Here is a 12,068-nt window from a genome sequence, read left to right on the forward strand (position 1 = left end):
AGTGCCACAGGATGGTGCCAGGCAACCATCAAAAACAGATCTAATTCCAAAAACCCTCCAAAACATATTACAACCACAGCAGGAACAAAGCCCAAATAAAAATGCTGACACCACAACAAGTGATCTTGCCAGATTTTTAGCCAAAAGTCAACTAGTAACTATAGGACTATCTAAATTTGATGACATGCCAGAAAACTATCTCAGCTGGAAAGCCACATTTGAGCATACCATCAGGGACCTCAGTCTTACAGCCAGTGAAGAAATGAATCTACTCATTAAATGGCTAGGCCCAGAGTCTTCTGAACACGCTAAAAGACTAAAAGCAGTCAACATAAGGAATCCACCTGCTGGTTTGCACATGATATGGCAGAGACTGGAAGAGTGTTACGGCTCACCAGAAGCAATTGAAAACTCTCTGTTTGTCAGAATACAAAACTTCCCAAAGCTCTCCAGCAAAGAACCACACAAGCTACGTGACCTGGCAGATCTATTGTGTGAACTCCAAGCTGCAAAGCTAGATGGCTATTTACCTGGGCTTAGTTACCTTGATACTAGCAGAGGAGTAGGCCCAATAGTGGAGAAGTTGCCATTTCATCTTCAAGAAAAATGGACAATGGTAGGATCAAAGTTGAAAGAGGACCACAATGTTAGCTTTCCACCCTTCTCAGTTTTCGTTGACTTTGTGAAAGGTCAGGCCAAAGCAAGAAATGACCCCAGCTTCACTACAACATTCAACACAACTACTTTATCATATTCAAATAACACTTCCAGCTACAGAAAAGGAAAACCAACTGGTAACTACAGCCAAAAGCCATCAGTCACAGTGCACAAGACAAACATATCATCAGAAGGATCGAAGACAAGAGAAACAGGTGAAGACATTCAAAAACAATGTCCCATTCATCACAAACCACACTCACTTAGAAGATGCAGGGGTTTCCGAATGATGCTACTTGAAGACAGGAAAAAGCTGCTGAAAGATAATAACATCTGCTACCGCTGCCTTGCCTCTACCAACCACCAAGCCAGAGACTGTAATACTACAATTATGTGCGAAGAGTGCAACAGTGAGAAACACCTGGCAGCTCTTCACCCTGGCCCAGCACCACAAATGTTTAAGCCTCCCTTATCCCCTAAGAAGCAGGACGGGGAGCAAGCAAATCCAACAGACTCAGACGTTACTGCAACATGTACAGAGGTATGTGGAAATGCATTTACAGGAAAATCCTGTTCAAAGATTTGCTTGGTACAAGTCTATCCCAAAGGTCAGCGAGACAACATCAAACGAATGTATGCAATAATTGATGATCAAAGTAACCAATCGCTTGCTAAGACTGAGTTTTTCAATATATTTGGTATAAAAAGCCAAAGTGAACCATACACACTGAAAACGTGCAGTGGTGTAACACAAGTGACTGGTAGAAGGGCATGTGACTACATGGTCCAGTCATTAGATGGAAAAAATTGTTTTCCTCTCCCTACACTGATAGAGTGCAATGCCATCCCCAACAATAGGGAAGAGATACCCACTGCAGAAGCTGCTTCACACCACCGCCACCTGAAAGCAATAGCTGCTGAAATCCCACCTCTTGATCCAAGTGCAGATATACTGTTACTGATTGGACGAAATCTTCTGAGAGTTCACAAAGTGAGGGATCAAATTAATGGCAAACACAATGACCCCTTCGCACAGAAGCTGGACCTGGGCTGGGTTATCATTGGTGATATGTGTCTTGGCAAAGCTCACAAGCCAGATGAAGTGAATGCTCTGAAAACACACATATTGGACAATGGTCGTCCAAGCTATCTCACTCCCTGTGATAATCACTTCTGTGTAAAGGAGGACTTCAGTCTGAGCCAAGCCAAAGCCATTACCCACCAACTGCCATCCAGTTATTTACAGCAAAGGCCCACAGCTGAGAATTTAGGAGAGACTGTGTTTTGTCGTACCAAAAAAGACAATCAGCTATCTCATTCTGCCGAAGACAGGATCTTTCTGAAGAAGATGGAAGGATTCTTCAAAGACGAAACTAACAGCTGGGTGGCACCACTCCAATTTCGAACTCCCAGACGCAAACTCCCTGACAATCGGTCATACGCCCACCAGCGCCTCATGTCCCTACGACGTACGCTTGACAAGAAACCCGAAATGCAAGCACACTTTGTTGAATTCATGCAGAAAATGTTAGACAACCAACATGCAGAGCTTGCACCACGACGCAACAAAGACAAAGAAACCTGGTATCTCCCGATATTTGGTGTATACCATCCGCAAAAGCCAGGGAAGATACGCGTTGTGTTTGATTCAAGTGCACGGTTCGATGGAGTGTCCCTCAACGACATACTGCTTTCTGGCCCAGACCTAAACAACACACTTTTAGGTGTGCTGCTTCGCTTCAGGAGAGAACTGGTCGCCATCACAGCTGACATCGTACAAATGTTCTACTGCTTTGTAGTCCAGGAAGATCACAGAGATTACCTTCGCTTCCTGTGGTACGAAGATAATGACCTTACCAAAGCAGTAGTGGATTACCGGATGAGGGTGCATGTCTTCGGTAACAGCCCCTCCCCAGCAGTGGCAATCTATGGGCTTAGGATGGCAGCAATGGAAGCAGAAAACGAATATGGAACCGATGCACGGAACTTCATAGAGCAAGATTTCTACGTCGATGATGCTTTAAAGTCTTTCCCAACTGAAGCTGAAGCCATTGATGTCCTACAAAGAGCTCAGAAAATGCTTGCCCTCTCTAATCTGCGTCTTCATAAGATTGCTTCCAACAGAGTGCAAGTGGTAAATGCATTCCCCCCCGAGGATAGGGCCAAAGATATCAAAGATCTGGATTTGACAACTGATGAAATTCCGGTCCAACACAGCTTAGGGGTGAGTTGGAACCCTACATCAGACACAGTTACATTCCATGTTCCCCAAGAGCAGAAGCCCTACACTCGACGTGGTGTGCTTTCTACAATAAACAGCTTGTTTGATCCTCTTGGTTTGCTTGCGCCTATTACAATCGAAGGCCGGCTTCTTCTCAGAGAGCTCTCTAGCAGCAACCCTGATTGGGACAGTCCCTTACCTCAAGACATGTATGACAACTGGAGACGATGGCGCGACTCATTACAGAGTCTCACAAGTTTACACATTCCTCGTACCTATGTCATGTTCTCCATCTCACAAGCCATTTTCGTCGAACTTTGTGTTTTTTCAGATGCTTCAGTGAAAGCCATTGCTGCGGTAGCTTACCTGAAGGTCACACATGAAAATGGACACATTGAAGTTGGATTCTTCATGGGTAAGGCCAAATTGGCTCCCACTCCAGAGCTCACTGTTCCTCGACTCGAGCTTTGTGCTGCAGTACTAGCTGTGGAGATGTCGGAACTCCTCACAGAAGAACTGAATACCAAGATTGACAGAACAACATTTTACACTGACAGTAAAGTAGTTTTAGGATACATCAACAATCAACACAGAAGGTTTCATGTATACGTGAACAATCGTGTACAGAGGATCAAGCAGCCTTCACTACCAGATCAATGGAGATATGTCCAAACAGAGCATAACCCTGCTGATCATGGCTCTCGGTCTGTAGCTGCAGAGAAACTTGCTAGTATTTCATGGTTGTATGGCCCAACATTTCTTCTCAACCACGAGAGCCTCTTTCCAGAAAAAGGTCCGTTTGAACTTGTTGATCCAGAATCAGATGCTGAAATCAGACACAATGTAACTGTGCTTAAGACCACAACTGCTCCAGGTGGCTTAGGTTCATTGCGCTTTGAGCGGTTCTCAAAGTGGACTTCCCTCATAAAAGCAGTGGCCTACCTCAAACACATTGCACACAGCTACAAGTCCAAAGATGGTAGCAGCTGCAGCGGCTGGCACATGTGTAAAGCAAGCCTCACAGATGAAGCTTTAACTCAAGCAGAACACGTAATCATCAGATGTGTCCAGCAAGAAGTCTATACAGAGGAGATAAAATGCATCATGGCAAAACGAGCCATACCACACAGCAGTTCCCTTCACAAACTTAATCCAATCATCGATGACAAAAACTTACTGCGAGTAGGAGGGCGACTAACAGAGTCCAACTTGCCAAGTTATGAAACCAACCCTCTTCTGATACCAGGAAAGCATCACACAGGTACGCTTCTCATTCGACATCACCATGAAACTGTCCAGCACCAAGGGAGACACTTCACTGAGGGAGCTGTGAGAGCAAGTGGACTATGGATAGTTGGAGCTAAGAGATCCATAGGCAGTGTAATCCACAAATGTGTCACCTGCCGAAAGCTTCGAGGTAGGACAGAGCAGCAAATTAAGACAGATTTGCCTGCCGAACGCTTACAAATTGATCCTCCTTTTTCTTATGTTGGCCTTGATGTATTTGGACCATGGGAGGTTTCAACACGCCGCACTAAAGGTGGTCAAGCTAACAGTAAGAGATGGGCAGTCCTGTTTACTTACATGTGTACAAGGGCCGTCCATATTGAAGTGATTGAAGCTCTGAGCTCGTCCAGTTTCATTAATGCCCTTCGTAGATTTTTTGCAATCAGAGGCCCTGCTAAACAGCTTAGATCAGACTGCGGAACAAACTTCATTGGTGCCTCAAAGGAGTTGAGGCTAGATCCTCCAAACCCCAAAGAAACCACTCTGGACGACTACCTGCGCAAACAAAGGTGTTCTTGGGTGTTCAATGCGCCCCACTCATCTCATATGGGAGGCACCTGGGAGCGTATGATAGGTATCTCACGACGCATCCTAGACTCAATGCTCCTACAAGCAGGAAACCCTACTCTAACTCATGAGGTCCTGGTGACATTGATGGCTGAGGTCATGGCTATTATCAATGCAAGGCCCTTGGTACCTGTTTCCTCCAACCCGGAAGCCCCTTTAATCCTAACACCCTCAGCTCTGCTTACCCAAAAGTTTAATCCAATCCAAACTCCACCTGGGGACTTCAAAAAAGCCGACATGTACAAAAATCAATGGAAAAGAGTTCAAGCCCTCCCTGACACATTCTGGACCAGATGGCAGAAAGAATACCTCCACCTGCTCCAAAGTCGTCAAAAATGGCAGCGCAACAAACCAAATATAAAAGAAGGAGACATTGTCCTTCTGAAGGACAAGCAACTAAAAAGAAATGAATGGCTTATGGGAGTCATCACGAAGACCCTTCCAAGCAAAGACGGAGTTGTTAGGAAGATGGAAGTGAAAGTTGCCCGTGGCAAGACTGCTAAGACTTTCTTTAGACCTATTTCAGACTGTATTCTGCTTTTATCTTCAAGAGATTAGTTTATATTGGCATTCTTAAAATAATGCCAGGCGGGGAGTGTGCTGGAGCTCTTTTTTTATGTTGTTGTTTCTCCAGGCCCTTAGGGGGCGCATGTTTGCACAGTTCGCTAGGTTGAGCCAGTGAATGAGTAGAAGGTGTGTTACAGGAAGTTACTGCCATGAGTCAGGCATGAGTATGGTTTGGATTTCATCTGCATCCATCCGCTCCTTTCCATCCCTTTGAGTGGCAATATGAGTAAGAGACATAATTGTTTATGCTTTCTAGATACTATATATCTGATTATTTTTGTAAATTTGAGACGTTTGCTATGTTGTTTGCTTTAATACGCTGGAGTTAGATTAGAGTGGATGTTATGCTACAGCTAAGTTTAAGTTACCATTTAAATGCATGTTTTACACAAAGAAAACGTTTATTTTATTCATTCTGATGTTTTGTTTGTGTAGTAATATTTTTATGTATTCTGTATCGTTTCAGTTTCACACTTTTTTGCATTAAATCCTGTTCAAATACAACACACGCCTGTTCCTTGGAGGAAGTGATGCAGGAAAGAGTTTAGCTGGCTGTGAATCTCAATAGAGGACACGAGGTCACACTGGGTGCAACAGTACACTCTCTGATGTCCACTTGTGCTAGTTTCCTTTCTTCCCTGGCTCCTTTCTAGCTGCTTCTGTCCACACCTGCTCCCAATTAACCAATCCCTCTGACACCACAACTCCCTCTCCGATGGGTCAGCCTGCTGCAAACCATACTCCTCCACCAAGTCAGGTCAGTTTTCCCTGTGGTCTAGGTGTCACCTCCATGACCAACAGCTAGGTTCATAAGTTAGCTGCCATAAGCCAGTTCCCAATATTACACCCCCAGTCAGAGCTCCTTATCTCAAGGATCCCACTTACCATAGTTTTTCTATGGAGAAAAGGATCTATTTCCTTTCCATGCCACCTCTATCTGCTCCCAGAAAGTCCTCAGTTCCAGTACCTGTAGATCCACAGTCAGAACTTGTTATAGTCCTTAATCCACAATCAGTTCGTCTTTGTACATTTACTCCACATTCAGATTCTCTTACTCTCCTTTCAGTCAGACCCTCCTAGTGTTCCCTCTCCTCAGTCAGACCCTCTTAGTCTCATAGTTCCTCAGTTTGATCTGTCATGATTTTACTATAGTTCAGGCCTAAATGCTGAAGACCAAACTGGGAGACCAGGAGATAAAGTTTAACAGGTTTTATTGAAGAGATAATACAGAGAGAAGCGTTGCTCTGAACCCTGCTCAACCGGAACTGAAAAGTGAGGGGAAGACACAGCGATTAGTTCAGGCTCAGTGGGAAATTTCATTCGTAAACTTGGAGAAGAGGATCTCTTTGCTGACTCACGTTTCCAGAGAAGTTGTTGAATCATTTACTCCAGTCTGTATGCTGTTGTTCCAGTGTTTGTCTGATTCGGTGGAGGGCAGAACAGGGTTTACCCAGAATGCGGTTGTTTGTAGGTGAACAGAGAAGCTGACTGCCACTCAGATTTCCTGCGGTACTTGAAAGGGTCGTAGTGGAGATTAATCCCTTTCTCAGTGTGAAGCTCAAACGCTCTCTTGGGGAAAGTGGGTTCAAACCTCCTGTTTGTAACCCCAGCTCAGCTTGAAGATCTGTTGATACTTGAGGGAGAGAAGTTCCGAAAAATCCAGTTTGCAGGATGACTTCCTGCCGAGAGGCAAAGACAAAAATTGTTTAAAACTCAGGTTGACAAGAACTCAGTTTGACTCATCCAAACTCAACTTGGCTAGAGTACCCAAAACTGGCAAACACTCTGGCGTCGAGGTAGTGGCAGTCAGCAGCTTAAGAACACTCCGTTAACGAGGAAACCATCAGCAGGTGTGTGAGGAGTCGGACCAGAACCAGGCACCTCCTGGTGGAGGAAGGGAGACAAACACAGAAACACAAACACACAGACAAGAGTCCTGACAGTACCCCCCCTCAACGACCGCCACCCGCCAGTCCAGAGGAACCGGAGGGCTGAGAGAGGTGGAAGTCCCTAATGAAGAAGGGGTCTAGGATGTAGACCCAAGAGCAATCCTCTGGACCGAGGGACAGACAGTAGTCCTGACAAGATCGTATGGCATATGACATTCTTGATCTGTTTCATGGAGTTAACAGATGAATTCAACTCTTACCAAATCTGGCTATGAGGAACACGCAAACATCTTCTCAACTGCAAAGGTAAAAATCGCACCTTGCTGCTTGTTTTTCAAAAATAAATAGAGTCTATTCCAGATCTGTTTAACAGAGCCATGTTTGTTTGGGTTGAGTCCTCCACCCATAATTGATACATTGACATCATACATGTCACTGCATTTCATTGGTCTGAAATATTTCTGTAGTGACGCAGATCTCTCCTTTCCAAAAGTCTTGCCACCATGGAGCATTCTTAGAACCTCTGTGACAGGGTAGTTAGAGAACATGGTTCATTTAATTCTGTCTCCCCAGCAACCCTCAAAATAAGAAATTTTAAGTAGTAGACAGGCACAGTGTTGTACTTAAAACATTTATTGAACATACGTTGAAGTCATTGACTGAATTAGAGATTCAAGCAAAACAGGCTGGTGTCAGGATTAAAACTGTGGAAGATAAAAAGCTATTTGTAGGCTGAACAGGGTGATGGAAGGCAGTAAAGGTGGGTGTAGGTCAAAAAGGGCCTGGTAAACTAGACAGCATGGTGGTAGGTAGAGGCAGTTTAGGTTTTGACCAGAGTCAGAAGCTGATTAGAATCCACTGAGTGCAGGGTAAGCACAGAAAGGAAGGAAAGCAGGTGGTGCACACAAGCACTGGGAATGGAGCTCAGCAAGACAACGAGACAATCTGGCAGAGACATAGTAAGAGAGGCAGGTATTAATAGGCAGCATTCCATATGATTTTGATGTTAATTGGTAAGCAGCAGGTGGATTTTTTACCTGAATTAGCAGAATGGGGCAAATGAGGGGTAGCATGAAAACAACATCTCCAAACAACCAACCCAAAGTACAACTGCACAAAGGCAGGCTTCACGAGAATATTAATGAGAAACTACACAACACTGTGCCTTTCACACAAGCATGTCCCCACTGTAGAGGAAAATAAGAGCAACTGAGTTAATAAAGGCCACACAGCTCCTACTAAAGCAGCACTGCATGCATTCTACCGGTAACTAATTTGAGATATGTTAAATGGCCTTTAAAGGCTGCCAGTGACCTTTGGGACTAATCCTGGAAGTCAAAGGTCTAGTATCCCAAGTAACTAATGGTTGCATTGTAGCATTAATTTGAGGTTAAATTATCAGTTGGAATAAAATTTCATGCTAGGATAAAATTTCTCTGTGTGATGGAGCGCCACTAAGCGTCCATCCCAGACTCTAAGTATCCGTGCTTCCTCTGGCCCAGGGGAGCGCGGTGCCAGGAGCGCGCGCACGGGGAGAAAGCTCTCCCATGTGAGTGCGCTGCCCGGCAAACAGCGTGCAGGCCCGCACCTGTGTCCCGCGGTCCTGCACAGTCCCAACGAACATTCCCCCCCGTCTGAACAGGTCTTCGTGCGTGTCTGAGGGTGTACACTCGGCGCCGCGCTTCCACAAACACTCACCTCTCATCTCTGCTTCAGTCCCGCTGTTCCTGGTCAAGGGGCCAAACCGGAGCACTTCCACGTCACGCTGGAAATAGCGCAGAGTGGCGCGCTTTGCCAGTCACGTGACAAAGGACTCAACCATTTTGGGTGTTTTGTTTTGTATTTTTATATTGTTTATGTTCCTGACGTTTTGAACAATGTATGGAGTCATTTTTGTTCATTTTTTAGTTTCTATGCAGGAAACTGGGTTTTAAGTTTTGTTATTTGGTTATTTTGTTTTTATCCTTAAAACCCCTTAATTTGTATTTTGGTTTACCCGGGGGAGGGGCTAAAGGGGTATTTAAAGGGGAGCTGAGCTCATTTAAGAGTACTGGATCTGATGGTAGTGTTGGGTGTCCAAGTAAGTTGTCCTGTAAATAGTCCTGTAAATACTTGTTTTTGTTTTCTCGCTTCACTGTAAATATCGTCACTGTTTCACTATTTCCACCTGGGGAGCAATAAAAGAAAAAAGCACAAACGATATTTTTTCGGCTGGGCCCTCATTTTTGGTATTTTTGAAACAAACCCCGTGACATTTAGTGTCAGAAGTGGGATGGCCGGTCGACGGAAGCACCCTACAGTGAAGCGTACAGGGCTGCGCTCACAAAAAGTGAAGCTGGACTTACCTGTGGACGATGGAGGCTGGGCAACTGAAGATGAGGAAGGTGGCGCTGCTGCCTCAATCACGCAGCCTGCACCAAGTACAAGTGAGGAGCTTGTGGAGGTCATGAGGACATTTTTAAAAGGACAGGAGCAGAGGGACGAGGGGTTTTTGGCGGAGCTGAGAGAGCTTCGGGCCACCTTCCCAGCCCCACAGTGGTCTGTCCCTGTGTCCGGACCTGCATCACCACCCGATGCAGGAGCCCCCAAGGATCAGCATGGAGAGAGCTGAACCCTCCAGACATGAGGGCCGGCTCTACGGCGACCCCAAGATCCCTCAATATGTCTCAGGGGAGGACATTGAAAACTACCTGCTACGCTTTGAGCGCATCGCAAGAACTTGGGGTTGGCCGGAAAGTGAGTGGGCATGTCGGCTGGTGCCCTTACTCACCGGGAAGGCGTTGGAAGCTTACACAGCCATGGATGAGGAGTTGGCGCACTCCTACCCAGACTTGAAAACTGCACTGCTGACTGGAGACCTACAGGCAGCAGTTCAGGTCCATGTCTGTGCCACCTGGAGAGAGCTCGACCGAGACCTACCACCGTCTGAAGGGGCTGTACCGGCGCTGGATCCAGCCGGAGCAGCACTCCAAGGAGCAGATCGGGGAGCAGATTATCCTGGAGCAGCTTCTTCGCGTCCTCCCGGCAGACGTTCGCACCTGGGTGAAGGAGCATGAGCCGACACAGGGGCTAGCCGCAGCCAAGCTCGCGCTGCATTATCGCAATGCACGGAGGGGAGGCCCAGCTGCTTACCAGGATGTTCGTCAGCCGTCGTCGCAACCCAGAGCCAGCTTCCACCCACCTAGAAATCCCGGGCCTGCACCCAGCCAACGTTGTCCTGGTAAGGAGCTCATCTGTTTTTATTGTCAGCAGTCAGGACACAAAGCTGCCCTGTGCCCAATCAGAAAGGCTAAGCTTACCGGGGCGTGTTACACCCCACGGGCTGAGGACATGCAAGGGGTAGGGAGAAAGCAGTGGTTCAAGGAGGTGTGCATTAATGGGGAACCTGTGACTGCTCTGGTGGACTCAGGGAGCTTCATGACTCTTGTACGGAGGGACATTGTGCCAAACGGGCTTGTTGGATTACAGTAAGCAGGAGGAAATTTGTTGTATACACGGGGACAGACATTCTTACCCCACGGCGGACATGACGGTGATGGTGTATGACCAGTAGCCGCTATCTTAGGCTGGGACTTACCTATACTCCTGGATTTATTGCGGGAGGAGGGGGCTGAGGAAAGTGACTGTGACAAGGGTTTGGCTGGTCCTGTGTTAACCCGGGCTCAGTTCCGGGCAGGGGAGGCACCCAGTACAAAGCAGCAGACGGAGCCGGAGCCTGAACCTTTTTCCAAATTGGACAGTGACCTGTTTGAGGGGGGCAAAAAGGGTCCAAGGAAACCACGTAGCCAGCGGAGGTTCGAGAGGGGCCTGAAGTCAAGGGAGCCAGTCTGTCAGGGGCTGGACAAAGACTTGTGGGAGGTACCTGGGGACATTGGGGCTGTGCAGAGACAGGATGAGACTCTGAAACCAGTGTTTGCCAAAGTGGTTGGGGGGCTGGACAGTGCCAAGGGGAACAGAGAGAGCTATGTTATCGATGACAAGGATGTTCTGTATTTAGTGTCAGACGGTGTCAAGCGCCTCGTTGTTCCCTTGTCTTGCCGCCAAAGGATCATGCACTTGGCTCACACCTTGCCTTGGGCTGGTCATCTGGGTCGCATCAAAACATACACTGCATTAATAGTGAGATTTTCGTCCCCGTAAACCCCCGTAAACTCCCGCAGATCTGCCTGATTTTCGTCAGTTTCCGACAATTTGCAACCCGCTTGTCCGCGTTTGTCGTGCCACAAATTGTCGGAAACGTACCGTGACGTATGTGGAGAGCGATCAGCTGTACTAATGGCCCTAATTAGCATATGAATACAGCAAACCTGCGCGGCTGGCCAGGTCTGGCTTGAATAACCTTCTCAGTATTGGCTGAAACCACTATTCTCAAACAAGTGAAATCGCTCGTGATTGGCAGCAAAACCACACGTGGCCACGCCAGGCTTTAATTTTCTTACTGAGTATTGGACGGAACCACTTCTTTTTAAACAAGTAAAGTCGCTCGTGATTGGTTGGCAAATATATATATTTACATATATATATTTATTCATATATATATATATTTATTCATTCATATATATATATATATTCATATATTTATTCATTCATATATTTATTTATTCATATGGTGTGTATTTATGTTATCCTACACTACTACACAATTATTATGCTACCATCAAGGACATGAATGAATTTATACAGGAAATGAACATTTGCAGGAAGCTGATTATGCAAAGAAAGAGCTTTATTAAAACACACACAACTATATACAACGCGTATCCAAACACATGCGTATCTAAAAATTACAACTCCGTGAACGGTCCGTTTGCTTCCTCGGGGTTGGAGGTAACTGGCAGCATTCCCTCCGAGGCAGGTCCGATGTGCAGACGCCTACTGTG

This window comes from Cyprinodon tularosa, unplaced genomic scaffold (genome assembly GCF_016077235.1).
Source record: "Cyprinodon tularosa strain WSP-4 unplaced genomic scaffold, ASM1607723v1 ctg453, whole genome shotgun sequence".
Classification (NCBI taxonomy): domain Eukaryota; kingdom Metazoa; phylum Chordata; class Actinopteri; order Cyprinodontiformes; family Cyprinodontidae; genus Cyprinodon; species Cyprinodon tularosa.